This window comes from Limulus polyphemus, unplaced genomic scaffold (assembly GCF_000517525.1).
Source record: "Limulus polyphemus unplaced genomic scaffold, Limulus_polyphemus-2.1.2 Scaffold502, whole genome shotgun sequence".
NCBI classification, from domain to species: Eukaryota; Metazoa; Arthropoda; class Merostomata; order Xiphosura; family Limulidae; genus Limulus; species Limulus polyphemus.
This window is the reverse complement of record NW_013666112.1, coordinates 122928-128927: the sequence shown is the minus strand read 5'-3', so window position 1 is coordinate 128927 and position 6000 is coordinate 122928. Positions and strand designations below refer to the sequence as shown.

General features: G+C 28.8%; 1 long non-coding RNA gene across 2 annotated transcripts; it reads left to right on the top strand.

The window, feature by feature from the left end:
• Window positions 1-246: 246 nt before the first annotated feature.
• LOC111085604 lies at window positions 247-5269 on the top strand. Of its 2 annotated transcripts, none has more exons than XR_002610408.1 (4): window positions 247-374; window positions 944-1025; window positions 2397-2543; window positions 4425-5269. It is a non-coding gene; the product is annotated as an uncharacterized LOC111085604 (long non-coding RNA). The 2 variants fall into 2 exon arrangements; XR_002610407.1 differs by having other exon boundaries at window positions 2397-4053.
• Window positions 5270-6000: the final 731 nt, after the last annotated feature.

Below are 6000 nucleotides of genomic sequence, written 5' to 3'. Positions count from 1 at the left end.
AAAAAGGATCGAAACACCATTCTGTTATTTTTCAATGGCAAAATAATTTCATCACAGTATATATATATATATATATGTGTGTGTATATATATATACATCAAAACTCTTCTTTTCAAGAGTATATTATAAGAAAATTGTCCATTTTTTGCAATTCCTAAAATATCATATCAGTATATCAACATTGATACATTGATCTGCCAGTCTTCATATATGCTGAATGGTCAATCTAAAGAAACTTATTAAGAAAAAATTTTTTCTTTTTGTGAGAGAATATCATGAAAAAAGCAGGAGTCCCTCTATTGATTGACTGAGAGAAATATTTTGAAGATAAGATCCTGAATGGAAAACATGCATAAGAAGAGGAATGCTTTTGAGTATGTGCTTGTTTTTCAGTTTACGTATATACATATATATTCCCCCCTCCCCCATGTTGAATAAATTGATTTGAATTGAATATCTCCACATTGACACTTCTTGTAGAAATGACTTTAGTAGCAGTCTTTTGTATTTAAACCTAAACATTTTTACCAACATGCTTTGTAGTCAGTCACCTTTGCTTAGAAGCAAACACAATTAAATTTTATTTATTGAAATAACACATGAAATAAAAAATGATGCTTGTAAATGGCCCACTAGACAATCATGTTGCAAATACGCTCTGATCCAAGGGTTTGGGTTGACTACACATTAATGATTAAAATCAGTTAATCAGGTTATGAAGGATGTAATCTGTTTATATTTAGGACTTGTTGAATAGATGTTTCACCTTAAGAGAAAATGTCAAAAAGATTTAGTTTCTATTAATTTAACTGATAATTGTCAATGTCATTACAAATTACATTAGATTTATTAGTAAGAGCAGTTTGAAAATTCTGCTTTATTTTATAAACTTCTGACTGTATTTCTTTCAATTTCATTATCGATGACAAAGCTTTATTTATAGGTTCACGTTGGAGAAGAGAAAACGAAGAGCTCATGTTTCATTTATGCATTGATCTCTGCTGTTGCTGAGAATGCAATAGAAGGTAATTAACTTATGAACCTGTATCATTTGACTTTTTGAACTTCTTGGACAGTATTTACTTAAAAATAGACTAAAAACTTCATTAAGTAAAATTCTTAAAATCATGACTCCCAGAGCAAATACCCTGTAGTTTTAACCTTCATAATCAACACAGCTTGGTCAGTGTCTGTTCTTAATTGTATGAATTATAAAGATGACATTCATTCCAAGTAAGAGTAAGTACCCCTGTTTGGCCCTACATCTCACTGCTTAATGTGATGATGATAGATCTGAAGTTTTAAAAGTTTAATAACATATTTATGTGTGGCTCTATGTCTTACTTTTTAACAAACTTTAATTGATGATAAATGTCACTTAATAGATTTTTTAATGTAAATCTATACCTAACAGTTGACACACATTTTCAGGTTAATATCCTTTTCCTTTCTGTCATCTACTTTCTTATATTTAGTAATGCTTTTCACTAAAAAATATAATTGCTAGAAAATCTTTATTTCATGAAATAATTTCATAAATATTGCTTTCTTAAGCCAAACTCTTAAATATTGTAGCACTGAAATAGTGAATATGCTAGGTTCTCATTCAGATTAATAGTGTATTTGTGCATTTGTAGTGAAGTTTTAGCTGAAGTGTTAGTTTAGAAAAACAAGTTGTTTGGCATGTTAAGACTACTTGTTATACAGTCCATACACTTAAAAACAGAACGTTTAAAAAATAGTAATAATAATAATGACTTAAGTTTCTGTAATTCTTCTGCAGGTATTGTTAAAAGACTGTAAAAATAGCTTGTAGGAATGTTTTACCAACATTATTCCCAGTATTTTATCATTATGCCAATGGTGGTAGTTTAAAAATTGAGTGAAACCATTCCGTTTTATTAACATTCCTAAACAGTTCATACATTTATGAGAGCTGTGTATAACTTCTTTTTATCTCCAATATTGACTGCTTTAAAAGTTTGTGTATAATTACATTAAATCTTTTTTTACAGTATTTTTCTCCAATAGTTACTTTCAAAACTAATGAAAATAGGTAGTGTTCAGATTTATACATTTTTTATTAGTGTTATAAAACTACAACATGAAACAAACATGTATTTTGATGAACATTATATACGAGGTGCTCCAAATATTAATTATTCTATATTTCTGTTTTTATTATTGTATATAGAAAGCATTGGTTTGTAGCACCAAATTTGATTGCCCTATTATTAATTTGTGTCTGGCATACTTTTCACTTATACATTAATCTGGAATGAATGAAAAAAAAAGAATAATTCATATGCTGCTCTGGGCAACTAATTTTCGGACCATAGTGTATCTTGTAACGTTGTCAACCAGTTTTTAATTTTCCTGTCTTGTCTACATTGTAGGAGAAGGAACCTGTTGTTCATTTAATAATCCTTCTGTATCAGAAAGAGCTCCAGTGCTTCAAAAATACCTGGATAGTAAAGAAGACTTGGAACTTCAAGCTCTCTTTGGTCTCCAAGCTCTTCTCAGTAGGCTGGAAAACCCGAAAGGTTTGTTCATTTGTAAGAGTTACAAACGTGTAGTGATCTTTTAAAATGTTTTCAGAATAACATAGAAAATTTTGTTCAAGAAATATACATGTTAGAAAATAGCTACTTCAAATAACCTGTTATATCAGTGACACAAAATGATGTACATTAGAAGTTTCACAAGTGCTTATGATGAAAGAATTTCGATCCTAAATTGATAACAAGGTTTGACATGTAATTGAATTCAGTATATTTATGTGTGTGTGTGTGTGTAATATATTTATATTGTATTTGGTATGTTGTTATTAAAATGTCAGAGCCATTACTCAAGTTTCATAAAAGCAATAATAGTCTACTTTTAGTTATTCCTTAGTTTCCTCAGTCTTCTCATAGAATGTGTTATGTTCCAAACTATCTAATAGGTTTTGAATTCCTTTACTACTGCTGTTGTACTTCTGTTTCTATCCTAGCAGTGTCTACCATATTTTTGGCTGAGTACATCATATTTAAGTGTAACAGGTTTGGATATGGTTTAAAGTGATCTGAAACCTTTCCATTTCAGTAATATTCATAAACCAGGCATACAATCTGCAAATATCTGAGATCCTTCTACCTCTTGTTACTATGTACAACTGCATGTTGTTACAAGTATGTACAAAAAAACAGTGACTATTTGAAAAGTTTGTACTATGTACAACTGCATGTTGTTACAAGTATGTACAAAAAACCAGTGACTGTTTGAACTATATTAATTTTTTTCTATTGTATTAGACAATGAAAAATATACAACACAGTTATGACATTTGGAAGTGAAGGATGTTTTTATCTTACAAACTAACGTTGGTTAAAAACCTTAACTAGTCTTCTAACACTCAACTGTGACTATGCTGGCTTGTTAATGTTTATTAAAAAATTAGAAATCGGTGAAGATTAAATGTTAATAAAACAACAAACTGAAAAGATTGAAGTAATCAAAAAAAAAATTGGAAAAGTTTATGGTTTAGTGATTCTGCCAAAAGTTTTGTCTCTTAAGTTTCAGTACTATATTCAAATTTTAGCTGCTGAAAAAGACATTCTTTCATCATGTTCTTAAGATTTTATTTAAACACTGTCATTATCAACATAGAACCGAAGTTTTGGATTTTGCACATAAAATGTAATTATAAAGCAGTCTTGTTGCATGAAATAAAGCTAAATTTGTACATTATGTTAATTAACCTTCTAGAATGTCTTAATTTTAGTAACTTTGTTTTTACATAAGATCATTCTACAATAGATCTGTGCACTGTTTTCCCCCAAGACTAAATTTGATGGTTTATATATGTTATTTTTTTCAATGTTTAGAGAAATGCAGAAACCCTACATGCCTATATTGTAATGTCTGCGTTTATCACATGAAATCATTGTTAATCCTGTGTTTTATTAAAGCTACTCTTTAACATTCTGCTGGTTCCTGCAAGACCACATTTGTTACATGTTTAGTAAACCTGGCTTTCCAAATAAAAGCATTTTGAAGTGAAGAAGTGTTCAGGTACAACCAAAATAATTAATATTTTATTTATTTTATAATTCAACATTAGTAGTTTAGTTTAAAAACAAAGATCATAAACTGAGAAGTTTTATTAAAAGACAAACACTGCAATGTGTTATATCTATAAATACAATTTTATTGTCTGAAAAATAATGTAATATACCAGTGTAAAGATAATATTGTTATTGCATTTAAAATAATGTGTAAGTGATTTAACTTGTAATGATAATTTGCTAGACTATACTATGTGTTTCATGTTTTTAATTAGTCTGTGCAGTACTTTCATCTTTAAAATCCTAAAATGTGCTTGTTTATAACAGATTTGCTATTAGAACTGTTCAAAATTTTGTACAACTTGTATACAATTTTAGATGAGGCATATAATAAACTGGAAACTGAGTACGGAACAGAAAGGAGAAGAAGATGATGCACTAAAGTTGGCCATGTCCTTCTTCGTATGTCTGGAAGATGCAGACAAGGAGCCAGCTGATCCTACTTATCATTTGTGTTAAGATTAGGATTAAACTTTGCATTTTTATGGGAAATACTATTTTTATATACTGTTCCTCAACTTACCAAAATTAAAAAATTTCAAGAACATTGCTAAAAAAGTTCATCATTTTAAAAAAATTTTCAGAAAACTGTATCTAGATGTTATGTGTGTGTCTTTGTAGTATGCATTGAGATTATGCATTTAAATCATTTAATAGCAATAGGTTGACTTGTATTATTTTTTAATTTGCATTCTATCTACCCATTTTACTTAAACTGGTGAGAAGATATGAAAGTCAATACAAATTAAAATTAATCATCTTACATTTCTGTGGAATTTCGGGAATTTTAACTTCAGAAATGTGTGTTGAATCACAAAAATTATTCAATTAAGTTAATTACTTGGTAATTATGTACGTTAGCTAGGAATTGTTTATTTATGTTTGATCTGTACATAAATTTGATGGATGTTGTAATGTATAGTGGGACTAAAACTGTGAATGAAAAGAAATTCTGCAGTAGGAATATGTTGTTTTGATACAATAAAATTCTCTGCTTAACTGCACGCTTTCAGTTGAGTGTTGTTTGCATTCATACAAGTTGTATTTTCTTATATCAAATATTATGTTGACAGATATTGCACTGTCAATATTGTTATGTAATATGATAATATATCTAAAGCAGCAATATATCTTCCTTTGATGAAGGAATGTATTTGTTTCAATAAAGCATCTAATCTTGAGTTTACGTATTTACGATAACTATTCTCACACAGAGACATCATATAATATTTTGGCTAATATTACAGCTACATAATAGAAAGAAAAGTTTGGTTTAACTTCACTAAACGTGTTTTGGGTTATCTTCAAGAGATATCACAACTTTCAACAGCATTAGCTAACAAAAAAATATTGACTTGCAGCACTTGAAAGAAGCTAAGCTGAGCTACTCAATAAATGGAAGTTGTCTTATGATACGCATTCAGTCTTGTAAAGATAGGTGTGTTTAGACAGGTAATGTTGGCTTTGATCATATTATTCATATTTTTTAAATATGACTTTTAAAGAAAATGAAATAGATATAAATTCTTAATTTGGCCCTAACTTCAGTGTGCAAGAACAAAATTGAACAATAGCAGCAGTATGTACTGTAGACAAACAAGTAATTGGGATAATTGGACAGTTTTGTAATACTTTAAAATGAATATTTTAATATTGAAAGGTCAGAGATTGATCACAATCCTTTCATGAGTATCGTATTACAGTATAAATAACTTGGACAAATGTTGAACCAACAAACATTGCTTTAATTACTTTAAACTTTAACAACAAGAAAATGTTATCTCTGACTCAAGTAATAACTAACTGATATGCAATCATTTGTTTTTGATTAGCATTTTCAGTATATTATGATTTTTTCCAGCACTACGTGAAAATAAAGCACTGATTACAGGTT